This window comes from Balaenoptera borealis (genome assembly GCF_965194805.1).
Source record: "Balaenoptera borealis genome assembly, chromosome: 1".
Lineage (NCBI taxonomy): Eukaryota > Metazoa > Chordata > Mammalia > Artiodactyla > Balaenopteridae > Balaenoptera > Balaenoptera borealis.
In genome coordinates this window covers 139147066-139162030 of record NC_138860.1, presented here as the reverse complement: position 1 = coordinate 139162030, position 14965 = coordinate 139147066, and the positions used below count along the sequence as shown (strand labels likewise).

The 14965-nt window shown below is 37.5% G+C and overlaps 1 long non-coding RNA gene across 1 annotated transcript in view; it reads right to left on the bottom strand.

Moving 5' to 3' along the window:
- Positions 1 to 14738, bottom strand: part of LOC309613578 — a 71283-nt gene extending 56545 nt beyond the window's left edge. Inside the window, exon 1 of the long non-coding RNA XR_014235799.1 lies at positions 3938 to 14738. This is a non-coding gene — a long non-coding RNA (uncharacterized lncRNA). The remainder of the gene's footprint in view (positions 1 to 3937) is intronic.
- Positions 14739 to 14965: the final 227 nt, after the last annotated feature.

Sequence of the window (14965 nt, the reverse complement as noted above, 5' to 3'; positions counted from 1 at the left end):
CCCTTTTATAATTTCATAATACAGTGAGGTCCCAATTCTCTTTAGGGAAAATACAGAATCAATTAGCCTGTCTCTCTCTCTCTCACACACACACACACACACACACACACACACACACATACACACACACATCACCTATAGAACAGACGAATGATGGATTCTAAGCTGATGCCTTTTTTCCTGTCTTTTTCTTCTTGACCAACACATCTCACATCCAAGGAGAGTTGAAGGAGTGAAAATCAAGGCCTGAGAGGCAATAGCATGTTTAAAGGATCTTAGAGACAAGGCAGTGAAAGGATAGTGGGTCTGAGAGGGCCAAGGAGAGGATGAAAAAAACAAATGCATAACAAGTATCAGCATATTGAAATTATTGGGTTGAGGGAGAACATGAAGTTAGAAATTATATAAACTGAGTGGTCAGAAAGTGTCCTGTTTCATTCCTATGTTCTCAGAAAAAGTGTTGCACGTGAGCTATGTTTTGGGCCTCCCTTTCCCAGCTTCATCAGATATCTCTGCCCTTTTCTACACCCGTCTTGGGTGGTCACAAATACAAGTATTTCAGGGTGTCTTGTCTGAGTCCCTGCCCTCCAGTGCTAGACAGACCAGCCTTCTCTTCTGCCATCTAACAAAGCTGACTGGACCCATGTTCTGTCCTCGTGACCTACTTCTGAAATTACTGGAGAAACTAGTGAGTGTTTATGGATGTTAATATGCTCCATGTTATGTTTACATTGTTCTGAAGGTAAGAAAATGTATAGTTGTTCTATTAGAAATTCTAGGCACCCGGGCAGGTCTACTGGGGAGAATTTTTCTTGGTGAGCAGTCCTCCTCCTATGTCCAATCAGTCCTATCACAGGGAGACCCAGGATTCATTTACAGTAGAATTGAAATTGTTGGGTATATATCATTACCAAGCGCAGGGCAAAGGTTTGCTGGCAGCCAGGGCATGCTTCAAATGTGATGCAGGGCTTACGTCAATAGTCTGAATAGGTCAGAATGTACTGATGGAAAGGATGTAGGATTCTAATGAGGGTAGGTTTTGAAGTCACTTACCATGGATTCCAGTGTAGAGAGATAGCTAAGCAGGCAAATGAAAAGACACAAGTAAATTAAACCAGGAATAGGTTTGGATACATGGTAGGGTCAAAAGCTAGTTAGGTGGGAAACGGAGTATGGATAAGGGAATGGAATAGAACTTTTAATTCAACTAAACAATTTCCTATGGAACACCATTATGTCCTTGGCATTGTGTTGGATTCAAAATTATACGTCATGATACTTATCATCAATATTTTAGTCTCTTTTGGGGTGAGGGGGTGAAGGATTGCACATCATAGTGCATAACCCAATTAGAAATGGGTTCTTAACTGAGGCAGGAGTTGGAAAGGAAAGCATAGGAATCATCTAAGAAGCTTTTTCAAGACATATTCTAGATTTCATGAATCAGAATCTCTGAGAAGGGTGGAGTTGAAAATGGGCTTGCCTGGTGTGAAAAGCTTCCCAAGACATTCAGCTGTGTACCCTGGTTAACAGCCACTGAATTAGACCAGCCCTTCTCAGTCTTACCTGATCATGAGAATCACCTGCTTTGCTCGTTGAGCATAGATTCCCTGGCTCCACCCACCTCCAGAGTTGCTGACTCAGCAGGCCTGGCACAGGGCACAGAAATGTTGTTTCTAACGATTGCTCCAATTAATTTATATAAATGTGTAAATTTGAAGAATACCAAATTAGTTAGTACTTATTTATTCAAGAACTGCTCATTGAGCACCTTCTGTTGTGCTGAATGCTGGGAAAACAGAGGAATTCAATCCTTCTGGCCTGCAGGAGCCCACAGAGAAGGCAAATACAAGGTAAGTGCAATGAAGTGCTGGGCTAGGGACGAATGGAGGTTTTCATAGGGACTGTGGTCAAGGGAGATTTGTTGAAAAGGGTGAGAATTGAACTGGGCTGTGAAGGATTTGGCTCCGTGGAAAGGAAGGAAGAAGAGGTCAGACTGACGGGAGGTAGGGATGAGTGCGGCAAAGTTCTGAAACTCTGAGAAGGGAGCGCTGCCTGAATGACTCTTTGTGACAGCCGCAGAGTGGCGAAAGCGTGGGCTCGAGGGTTAGAGCCTGCGCTGGACCCTCAGCTCAGCCACTGCCACTGTGTCCCTAGGATGCATTAGAACCCATGTGGACCCGGTTATCTTACTGGCAAAGTGGAAATAGTAATAGGCGTCCTAGGTTGCTGTGGGATTTAGTAAGCAAGTACACCTCCTGGCATTTCATTCAAGTGCTCAATAAATAGTACTGCTATTATTATATTTTACAACGTTTGCTGCTTACAGAGTGCTTTCACCAGCATGAATTCATTTGCTCCTCACAATAATCTTGAGAGGTAGATATTATTATTAATCCCCCTTTACAAATGAGAAAATTGAAGCTAAAAGAGGTCAAGAGATCCAAACAAGCTAATCGGCTTTAACTTGAACCCAAGTCTCTTAACACGGCATAATCTACTCTTTCTCTTATGGCAAACTGAGGTATTCAGGTTACAGAGGAGTCCTTGAGTGCCAGTTTTAAGAAAGTTAGACTGAATCCTGCACGTAGTAGGAAGCATTTAAGCAGAAGATGGACATGTTGAAAATATGTTATGAAAAGTTGAATATTGTGGATGAGCTGGGAAATTGGGGGCCTTGAGAGAGAGAAAGCTGAGTCATCTGCAGTATTTTAGGAGTAAACTGAACCTTAAGCATAATGAGGTTGGTGAGGAAAGGAAGAATAGGGGGACAGGGACTGAAAAGAAAAGAAAACACACCCTAATAAGCAGTGACAATTGATATACAAAATGCTTGGAAGGGGACGGTCCAACGTTCAAAAATTATAGAGGCTGTTTTCACTTCTAATTGCTAGGATCAAGAGCTGGGAGCATTAGATTCTGTTTCTCGTGTTCATTCTGCGTGCTTGAGCATTCTTTCTACAACTTTGCACAAAGCTTTATATTTGCCAAGTGCTGCAGTCATTATTATTTATTGTTTCTCACATCAAGGGTCCCAGGTCTCAGCACTTAACTCTAGAAAGTGGTATTAGAATGCCCTGGGGACCTGACTGTGGAGGGGGAAGATTTTCAGCATCCTAAACATAAATATCTTCCAAGTAAAAGCATCGATTGGGAAGCCTGGATGGATAAAATTAACTGCTGCAATCTTAAAGACGTCTGGTTCACATCCTGGGTATAAAGGGGAAGAGCTTTATGGAGCCTATTAACGTCAATATCCAATGACATGAAACAGCATTATGCTAACCCTCTCCCCAAATCCCATCTAGTCCGTTATCTACTGCTCCTTAGTGTGGTTCAGTGTCCAAGAAGGTCCCCCTTCGTACAGCCAGGTGGGAGTCATACGCTCTCTGCTTCCTTGTCAAGGAAGGGATTTGATTTCTGGAGAGGTTACATTGACTGCTGAAGGTCACAAGCTAGTAAGTTGCAGAGCCAATGTTCAGACAAGTCTTCGTATCTTTCTTCATTGCTCTTTTAGGCTTTTCTGGGAAATATGGCACTTGAAAATAATTTTTAAATAAAACAGGTGTTGATGGAAAAATTCAAATAGCACAGAAGTGCTTGAGTCAGGAAACAAAGTCACCTCTCCACTCCCCCTCAGAGATAATCACTGCTCCAGTTTGATGACATCCTACCAGGTACCGTCTGATGCACGTAAGCATGCACACATGTAAATCTGCACATGTAAGTCTGCATCATGTCTTCTTTGAAAAAGTAAGAAGGCTCATTCTATTCATACAATTCTGTAACCTACTATTTTTCCCCTCAACAACACATCCCAGGTACCTTTAACATATAGATCAGCCTTGCTGACCTTCAAAGCTATGTTCCAAGGCACTGAAACCTATTTAACCAATTCCTTACTAATGAGCATGAAGCTTGTTTTGATTTCTTTTACCCTTTTTTAAATTGAAGTATAGTTGATTTACAATATCATGTCAGTTTCAGGTGTACAGCACAGTGATTCAATTATACATACACATATGTATATTCTTTCTCAGATTCTTTTCCCTTATAGGTTATTACAAAATATTGAGTATAATTCTCTGTGCTATACAGTAGGTCCTTGTTGCTTATCTATTTTATATATAGTAGTGTGTATCTGTTCATCCCAAACTCCTAATTTGTCTACCCCCCTTCCTCGTTGGTAACCATCAGTTTGTTTTCTATGTCTGTGAGTCTATTTCTGTTTTGTAAATAAGTTCATTTGTATATTTTAATTTTTAGATTAGTGGTTAGTACTCTGTGTTGTGATTTATTTTATTCTTTAAAAAAAATACTTCTTTAACTATTTTTGGCCATATATCTTTGTGAACTAGCACTGTTATGGGGGAAATTCCTAGAAATTGAGTTGCTGGAGCAAAAGGAATACTTATCTTTTATTTTGATGGATATTTCCAAGTGCCAAATAGCTCTCTAAAGTGTTTATCTCAATTTATCCTTCCACCAACAGAGTACAATGCTATTGCCCCATACCCTCACCACCACTAAGTATTACTAATCTTTTTAAGTTTTCCAGTGTGATAAGTAAGGTGTTCATTCACTGACTCTTCCATTCATTCATTCGATCAACACAAATGTACTGAGTGCCTACCATGTGCCAGGTACCATTCTAGTTCCTGGAGATACTTTAGTGTAAAACACAATGTCTCTGTCCACACAAAGATTAACTCTGTTTTAGACGTGAAAGGGGTAATAAATGTAATAACAAATATATACTGGGTACATAATAGGTCAGGGGGTATTAAGTGTTGTGGAGAAAAATACAACTGTGTAAGGATGATAGGGAGTGAGGGAGAGAGGGTTAGAATTTAGTAGAGTGTGCACAGGGAAGCCCTCTCTCATCAGAGACACTTGAGCAGACACCTGAATGAAGTAAGGGACTGAGCCAAGCCTTTGCTGAAGGGAAGAAACTTCCTGGCTCAGAGCAGAGAAAGCGCTACCAAAGCCCCTGGGGCAAGAGCCCACTTTGTTTCTTTGAGAACAGTGAAAAGGGAGTATGGCTAGGGTCAAGTGAGCAGGCCGAGTGAGGGTAAGGGTCATGTAAAAGTCTTTGGTTTTAACTCCAAATGAAAAGAAAACTTTTGGAGTGTTTTGAGCCAAGGCAAGGCGCATTTTAAAGGATTGCCTTGGCTCCTGGGTGGTGAATAGACCATCCAGGCAAAGGGGGTGGCTATGAGATGAGTGAGGACATGATGCAAAAATCTCAGGGAAGTGTGGTGGTGGCTTAGCCCACGGTAGTAACAGGGAGGGCAAGGAGAAGGCAAGGTCACATAATTTTGAATGTAGAGTTTACAGGATTTGCTGATGGTTTGGATGTAGGGTGTGAGAAAAATAGGTACATCAGGAATGCCCCCTGGGTTTTTGGCCTGAGCAACTAAAAAAATATAACTGCCATTTCCTGAGATAGGGGCAATTGTGGGAAGAGCAGGTTTGGGGTTGGGGGAGAAATCAAGAGTTTAGTTTTGGTCATGGTGAGTCTGTGAAGAGACAAACAAGATGGCCAGCCTGATGACCCCCAGAGGTTCCCTCTGAGTTGCCTGGTGATGAGCTAGCTGGGACGGGTGGCTCCCAGTGCCCCCATCAGGAAGGTCAGGGTTCCAGATGCTATCAGTACAACACCGCTTTCTTAAGGAAGCAGGGAACAATAAAAGGAGACGGTACTAACTGGCCATCTGGGAGACTGGAAGAGTAACTGGAGAAGAGAAATGTAGTGGTGGGATTTCTCTCTTCGTCATATGCATCATTTGCATTAGTAGCAAAGTTCAGCTCTGTGTGTGTGTGTGTGTGTGTGTGTGTGTGAGTGTGAGTACGTGTGAGATCATCATACTTTAAGACTGGCCTAGACAATCTTTTGGGTTCCGTCTACCTCTAATTATCTGCTTCTAGGAATAAAGCATCTTTGAGTGAAACTTTTTATAACATTACTATTCTCTTTTAATAAAAGCATAATTCACTTTTTTCAACATTTCAGGCTGTCTTTATTTAGTTGTCTCCTAAGTGACATGGGCAGGTCAGCCTTCCCCCGACAGGGCAAATGCACATATAATATTATTGGACTTAACATTATTTAAAGAGAACTCACTAATGCCCTGCCCTTTCATACTATATAAGAAAAGCAGAATAATACTGCAAATCAAGTGAAGGACTTGGAGCCTAACTCCTCCTCCTATTTGCCATATGAACTTGGGCTAGTCAACAACTCTGAACCACAATTTCCTCATCTGTAAAACTGGGATAATAATCTTCATATACTTCATGGAATTTTTGTGAGATCCAAATGAACAATAATGCACATAAAGTCCTTTTGTAAGTGGTAAAAGTACAATTCAAATGAAAGTTATTATAGTTCCTTAATACACAGTACTCTATAATAGCAGTTTTCATGCAATCCCATATATCAATGTTATTTGTGTATGCTATTTGTCTTTATTATACTACGAGAGCCTAGAAGCATTTATTCATCCTTATGCCCTTATAATGTGTTGCATCTTGTTTGATATTGACTGTGTAGGTGCTTAAACAATGTTTATTGAATTGAATTGATGTTGGTGGTCACTTATCTTCCTTGTTGCTAAATTTTATAACGTAACACCTAGAGCATAGAAGGGTAAGTCTAAGTAGTATATACAACAGTTCTCAGATGTTTCCAGGGAAAACAAGTTTATGCATTTGTTCATTTGGCTTTCTGTTTAGAATTAATTCTCTCCCTCCTATCAAAAACGTATGAGGCATCTTGCACAATTAAACAAAATGTTAAGGGATGATGAACATCAAAAACAAAATTAATCGCATTAAAATGAACAAAGGAATTCAAAGAGTAGAGGAATATTATCAAGCACATGGAATTGGGTTAGTTACTGCATTTAAGACCATTACTGCTGAAAGCGTCAGTGTTTCTGTTTTCTTTTTTTTTTTAATAGATCTTTATTGGAGTATAATTGCTTTACAATGTTGTGTTAGTTTCTGCTGTACAACAAAGCGAATCATCCATGTGCATACATATATCCCCATATCCCCTCCCTCTTGAGCCTCCCTCCCACCCTCCCTATCCCACCCCTCTAGGTCGTCGCAAAACACCGAGCTGATCTCCCTGTGCTATGCTGCTTCTTCCCACTAGCCATCCGTTTTACATTTGGTAGTGTATAAGTGTCGATGCTACTCTCACTTCGCTCCAGCTTCCCCCTCACCCCTGTGTCTTCAAGTCCATTCTCTATGCCTATGTCTTTTTTCCATAGTGGACAGTAGTTTTCAGGGAGGGGAAAAAAGCCGTTGTTTCATCTCACATGCCAGCACCTCAGATTTGTTTTGTTCCAAGTGCTGATCAATTTAATCTCCATATTCCACCACAACTGTGTGGAAAGTGTCTTGGTGAACTTCCTGTCACTGGCCCTTGGAATTGGCATCTCTTTGGTATTGAGCTGTACTCACTCTTGAGGCAATGGTGCCTTAAAATCATGGTACGTTGTTACAGCACTGCAGAATTCCCTTGGAAAAACATATTACAACCTCGTTAAAACCACATTAGTTTATCATAATTTACAGTGTGAAAACTAGAAAATGAATTATTGAGTAACTTCTTATTAATACAAAAGAAGTCTGTTACACTAAATTATAAACTGTAGTTTAAGGCATCAATTACAGGCCTCAGAGGCAGAATATATAAAGATGCTCTTCAAACCAAATGCCCCCACTACCCAAGAATGGTCATAGGCCTCCTGAATGTCAGTATCTGCAGAAAGAAGATGTGGTTCCTACTAGGCTCTTCACAAATTATTTAAACATAAATGGGACTTAACTACACAAAGTTGTTATGAGATAAATAATGTGTGTAGGGCCTGGTACATTTCTATGGAAGGGAAACAATGAGGTTCCAGTTTGCTTAACACTTCTAAGAATCAAGTTCCTATTGACAGAACTGGAAAATCCACGGAAAGGAAAACAAGCCAACAGCTATGGAGCACCTACTAGTTGTCAGCACAGCATTTACATCTAACCCACTCTTCACAACTACTTGCTCAGCAACCTGTTTTTGAGATGAAGAAACTGAGGCTCAGAGGGGTAAAGAACTTGCTCCAGTTAGTTAGGTACAGAGTCTGTCTGACCTCAGTCTGCCTTCAAAGAACATCCACTTCACCGTACAGATTTTATACTGAAATAGCTCTTTTATCCCTCATGCTTGGGAAGAGAGGTATACAAGATAACTAAAGTTTTCCCCTTAGGCACAGAAAATCTTAAATGGAAATGTTTCTAGAATATGTTGTTTTGCTACCTTAAAAATTAGGATATGCTGAATGTAGATTAACCCTTTTTTAAAAATAAAGGACTATTATATAATAATTCACTTATTATGCTGTAGGCGTAGGTTGACTGCAACTTACATGACCCCTTCCCCATGGCTGTGATGCAGATCCCACGGTGGGCCATTTTGTACCATACGGACAGGATCAACATCTTAAGGAAGGTCAAGTGAAAAGATAGAAAGATTCTGAGCCCTAGAAGACTTCACAGAGCAGAGTTACCATAAGTGCTTATATGTTTACAGAAAAGAAAAATGACTATACCAGGGGTTGGCAAATTTTTTCTGTAAAGGATCATGCGGTAAATATTTTCAGCTTTGCAAGCCATGTGATTGGTGTTGCAACTACTAACTCTGCTGTCATAGCACAAAAGCAGCCATAGATGATTCATAAATAACTGGGTGTGGGTATGTTCTAATAAAACTTTATTTACAAAAACAGGTGGTGGGCCAGATCTGGCCCCAAGGCCATGGTTTTCTGACTCCTGATTTATATAATTGAAAGCATGCTATTTTAGGTCTGTCAGAACAACTGAACCTATATTCTAAGTTATTTAAGTGCTAACCTGAAATTTTTAAACCTGTTTTCCTTACCATCTGGTTGCTACCTTGTTATTTTTCTTTTTTCTCATGAAAATAGAAACAATTTCAGTTGCGTGACCTCCTAAAAAAAGTAATATGACCATCTTTCTATGAATTTATTCATTGTATGAAAGATCAAAGTAGCTTGTCCCTTCAGTCAAAAGAATCATCATCTTCACAGTTTTTATCAATTTATTTTTTTATTTTGGCAGAGCTCAAGCATTATGCTTTTTTTCTATATCAGAATCCTCTTTACAATGTTGTCAGTTTCAACCCATTTTCCTTTATTTATTTTATAAATATTTTCTGGTGCACATATGTCAGGCAATGAGTTAATTCTCTTTCTTTCACTTATTGTTCTGCAAAGTGAGAAATTTAATTTATATGGGTAAAAATTTATTCCTTATGAATTTGTAAAGGATTTGTACTAAAACAGAGCCATTTTTGGTACTATAACATCAATAGGCTTCCCATCTTAGTTTCCATTTATGGGACTTAGTTCTTTGAGCCTCTGTGGTTATGTCCAAGTTCATTATAATAACCTAAGAATTTAAGATTTTTTTATATGTATAACTGGGGTTTTATTGTAAAGCAGAACTAATATATGACTTTATGAGAAAATGTATGATTCCTGTATGTGGAATCTTTTCTATTTTTAAAATTAAATTAACAGTGGCTATGATGGAGTAACTTGTAGCAGAACAAACAAATAAGTAGAAAAGCTAGATAAAAAAAACAAAAAAAACCCAACCAGATAAGCAGGAAATCTAGATTAAAAACAAAAACAAAAACAAGCAAAAAAAAATCTGCAGGAAGCTATAGAGATACAGAGGCAGCTAAGATGTGAGGGATCAAGATTCTAGAGAGAAGGAAACATAACTGTTTCGTGAATAAGTTCATTTGTGTCATATTTTAGATTCCACATATAAGTGATATCATATGATATTTGTCTTTCTCTTTCTGACTCACTTTGCTTAGTATGATAATCTCTAGGTCCATCTGTGTTGCTGCAAATGGCATTAATTCATTCATTTCATGGCTAATATTCCACTGTATATATATACCACATCTTATTTATCAATTCATCTGTCGATGGACATTTAGGTTTCTTCCACATCTTGGCTATTGTAAATAGTGCTCCTATGAACATTGGGGTGCATGTATCTTTTTAAATTAGAGTTCTCTCTGGATATATGCCCAGGAGTGGGATTTGCTGGATCATATGGCAACTCTATTTTTAGTTTTTTAAGGAACCTCCATACTGTTTTCCACAGTGGCTGCACCAAATTATATTCCCACCAACAGTATGGGAGGGTTTCCTTCTTTCCACACCCTCTCCAGCATTTGCTATCTGTAAACATTTTAATAATGGCCATTCTAACTGGTGTGAGGTGGTACCTGATTGTAGCTTTGACTTGCATTTCTCTAATAATTAGTGATGTTGAGTAACTTTTCATGTGCCTATTGGCCATCTGTATTTCTTCTTTGGAGAAATGTCTATTTAGGTCTCCTGCCCATTTTTTGATTGGGTTGTTTGGTTTTTTTGTTATTGAGTTGTATGAGCTGATTGCATCTTTTAGAAATTAATCCCTTTTCAATCACATTGTTTGCAAATATTTTCTCCCAGTCCATAAGTTGTCTTTTCATTTTTGTTTATGGTTTCCTTTGCTGTGCAAAAGTTTATAACTTTGATTAGGTCCCATTTGTTTATTTTTGTTTTTATTTCTATTGCCATGGCAGACTGACCTAAAAACATTGGTATGATTTATGTCGGAGAATGTTTTGCCTATAATCTCTTCAGGCAGTATCAGTTTTGATTTCTCGTCTTTCTTATTTTGTTTATTTGGGTACGCTCTCTTTTCTTCTTGGTGAGCCTGGCCAGAGGTTTGTCTATTTTGTTTACCCTTTCAAAGAATTAGATCTTGGTGTTTTGTTTTTTTCTGTTTTTTTGAACAAAGTTGGTTTATTGCTGGATGCAACAAACAGCTCTTGGTTTTATTTATTGTTTTCTATTGTTTGTTTAATCTCAATTTTATTTACTTCCTCTCTGATCTTTATTATTTCCTTCCTTCTGCTGACTCTAGGTTTTGTTCATTCTTCTTTTTCTAATTCTTTTAGGTGGTGAGTTAGGTTGTTTATTTGAGATTTTTCTTGTTTTTTTTGAGGAAGGCTTGTATCACTATGAACTTCCCTCTAAGAACTGCCTTTGCTATATCCCATAGATTTTGTGTGGTTGTGTTTTCATTGTCATTTGTCTCAATATATTTTTAAATTTCCTCTTTGATTTCATCATTGACCCATTGGTTTTTAGTAGCCTGTTCTTTAGTCTCCATGTAATCATTTTTTTCTCATTTCTCTTTCTGTGGTTGATTTCTAATTTCATGCCATTGTAGTCAGAAAAGATGCTTGAAATGATTTCTATCCTCTTGAATTTGTTGAGGCTTCTTTTGTGTCCTAGTATGTGGTCAATCCTAGAGAATGTTCTATGTGTGCTTGAAAAGAATGTGTATTCTGGGGACTCCCCTGGTGGTGCAGTGTTTAAGAATCTGCCTGCCAATGCAGCGGACATGGGTTTGAGCCCTGCTCCAGGAAGATCCCACATGCCACAGAGCAACTAAGCCCATGCACCACAACTACTGAGCCTGTGCTCTAGAGCCCACAAGTCACAACTACTGAAGCCTGCGTGCCACAACTACTGAAGCCGTGTGCCTAGAGCCCATGCTCCACAACAAGAGAAGTCACTGCAATGAGAAGCCCGCGCACCTCAACAAAGAGTAGCACCTGCTCGCTGCAACTAGAAAAAGCCTGCACACAGCAACATAGACCCAATACAGCCAAAAATAAAATAAATAAATAAATATATTTTAAAAAAAAAGAATGTGTATTCTGGTTTTTTGGGAATGTGTTTTCCTGAAAATGTCAATCAAATCTAACTCTTCTGTTGTGTCATTTAGGATCTCTGTTGCCTCACTGATTTTCCATCTGGAAGATCTGTCCATTGATGTGAGTGGGGTATTAAAGTCTCATACTATTATTTTGTTCTCATCAATTTCTCCCTTTATGTCTGTTAGTATTTGTTTTATGTATTTAGGTGTTCCTATATTGGGTACATATATGTTAATGAGTGTTATGTCCTCTTCTTGTATCAATCCTTTTATCATTATGTAGTGTCCTTCTTTATCTTTCATTACGGCCTTTGTTTTAAAGTCTATTTTGTCTGATATGAGTATTGCTACCCTGCTTTCTTGTCATCTTTTTCCATCCCCTCACTTTCAATCTATGTGTGTCCTTCGCCCTAAAGTGAGTCTCTTGTAGGCAGCATATTGTAGGCTCTTGCTTTTTGGTCAAATCTGCCGCTCTATGTCTTTTGATTGGAACATTTAGTCCATTGACATTTAAGGTAATTACTGATAGATATGTATTTATTGTCATTTTAAAACTTGTTTTTCACTTGATTTTGTATTTCTTCTTTCTTTCTTTTTGTTTCTGTTTTTCCTTTTGTGACTTGATGGTTTTCTTTTGTATTATGCTTGTGTTCTCTTCTTTTTGGTTTTTGTGAATCTATTGCATATTTTTGCTTTATGGTTACCCTGCTTTTCAAGTATGTTAACCCATTACTATATCTATTTGCTTTAGACTAGTCAAACACATTCTGAAAAAAAAATCTACATTTTCTTACTCTTTTCCCCAACATTTTATGATTTTGATGTCCTCTTTTCTATCTTCATGTTCATCTTTTTGCTGTTCTTTATAGTTATCATCACTCTCACAAAATTAAAAAAAAATTTTTTTTAAATCTGTGTACTGGCTTACTTAAGTGATTTACTTTCCAATTATGATTTTCTCTTTCCTATAGATTCTTGCTTCTTTTAGAGAAGACCTTTAAATATTTATTTTAGGATAGGTTTAGTATTGCTGTATTCTTTTAGTTTTTGCTTGTCTGAGAAATTCTTCCTCTCTCCTTCTATTCTAAATGATAATCTTGCTGGGTAGAGTATCCTAGGTTGCGGGTTTTTCCCTTTCAGGACTTTAAATATATCTTGCCACTCCCTTCTGGCCTGCAACATTTCTGTAGAGAAACCAGCTGATACAGCCTTATGGGGGTTCCCTTGTAATTAACTCTTTGTTTTTTTTCTTGATGCTTTAGAATCCTCTCTTTATCTTTAACTTTTGCCATTTTAATTAAAATATGTCTTGGTGTAGGTCTGTTTGGGTTCATCTTGTTTGGAAACTTCTGTGCTTCCTGTATCTGGATATGTTTCCTTCTTTAGGTTTGGAAAGTTTTCAGCCATAATTTCTTCACAGACAAAGACATTTACATTGCTAATTATTTTGGTCCAAGAAATTGATGTCAAGATAGAGAATTTCATTTAAAAATTATGTTCGATTTTAAAAATAAAATGGCTTTTCTAGTTCAGGTAAATACAATAAGTGAAATTAAAAACTCAGTGGATGGATTTAACAGCAGATTAGACAGAGCTAAAGAAAGCTAAATGACTTGGAATATAGGTCAATAGAAAATATTCAAACTGAAGCATGGAGAGCAAAAAGTGTGGGAAATGCAGAAAAGAACTTAGGAGACATATGGCATGGTAAAATTTTACTGAGTGGAAAAACAACCCCAACTCAGATGCTAGGACTTGAGGAACAGACACTATAAGTAATGTGATGCCAATAAATTTGAAATTGTAAGTAAAACGACAAAAGTCTTTGAAACACACAGCTTAACAAACTGATACAAGAGGAAATAAAAAATCCAAATAGTCTTTTTCCTAATAAAGGAGTTAATTTTGTTATTAGAAACCTTCCTACAAGGAAATCTCCAGGCCCACATGGTTTCACTGATAAATTCTCTAATCATTTTAGGAAGAAATACACCAATCTTGCACAAACTCTCCCATATAGATCAGTATATATATTTTTAATGCTAGCATAGCTTTGAAATAAAAAACTGACAAGAACATTGCACTATAAGATATGAAAATTCAAGCCAATCTCTCCCATTAACATAAATACAAAAAATCTTAAAAGTGTTAGCAAATCAAATCTAGCAATATATTTAAAAGATAATATATCATTACCAAATTGGATTTATTCCAGGATTGCAAAGGTAGTTTAGTATAGAAAATCATTCAATGTAATTCACTATATTAACAGAGTAAAGGAGGAAAATCATATTGTATCCATAAATAAAGAAAAAGCATTTGACAAAATTTCATATCCATTCAAGATTAAGTGTATATATATATACATAGAGAGAGAGAGAGAGAGAGAGAGAGAGGAATAGAAGGGAATTGCCTTAATCTGCTGTAGTATTTGCAAAACAAAGAGAAAACTACCCCCTACAATATTTAAGGCTTTTACTGTGAGATTAAGAATGAATCATGGATGTCTGCTATTCCTATTTAGTCAACATTACCAGGTCAAAGGCAAAGGGTTAGAAGAAAGAGCAGGTGGCAATATCTCTAGAATCATGGGTGACATAACCATTTTCCATCCCTATTTTATGCTTCCAACATTATTCCACACCTACTGCTATCACAGTACCCAAATCACGTGATAGTATTTATATTTATTTGCAAGTTGGCTTCCATTAAGTGATCTATAAACTTCTTGAAAATAGGAATCTTGTGGACTCTTTGCTATAATCCCAGAACTTTATACAGTGCCTCACCCATGGAAGACACAGTATTAGTTGAATATTTTGTTAAATTGTAATGTTCCCCAAAGCTCCTTGTCCAAGTTACTACTGGTGTGAAATAAACTATTTCAAAAGTTAGAAGATTAAAACATTAACCATTATATATATATATATATATATATATATATATATATATATATATATATAAATAAAAAATCATATAGGAAGTACTTGGAATTAACTAAGCCATACTCTTAAAAAAAAAAAAATCCTCTAAGAATTAGACTGTAAGGGCAGCACATCTTCATCACTGCCCCTTCTCTATCAGGAATTTGACCTAGCACCAGTATAATGGAAGCTCTGCGAAAGCCTGATTTTTTTCTTCGCTCTCTTCAGGACCAGAG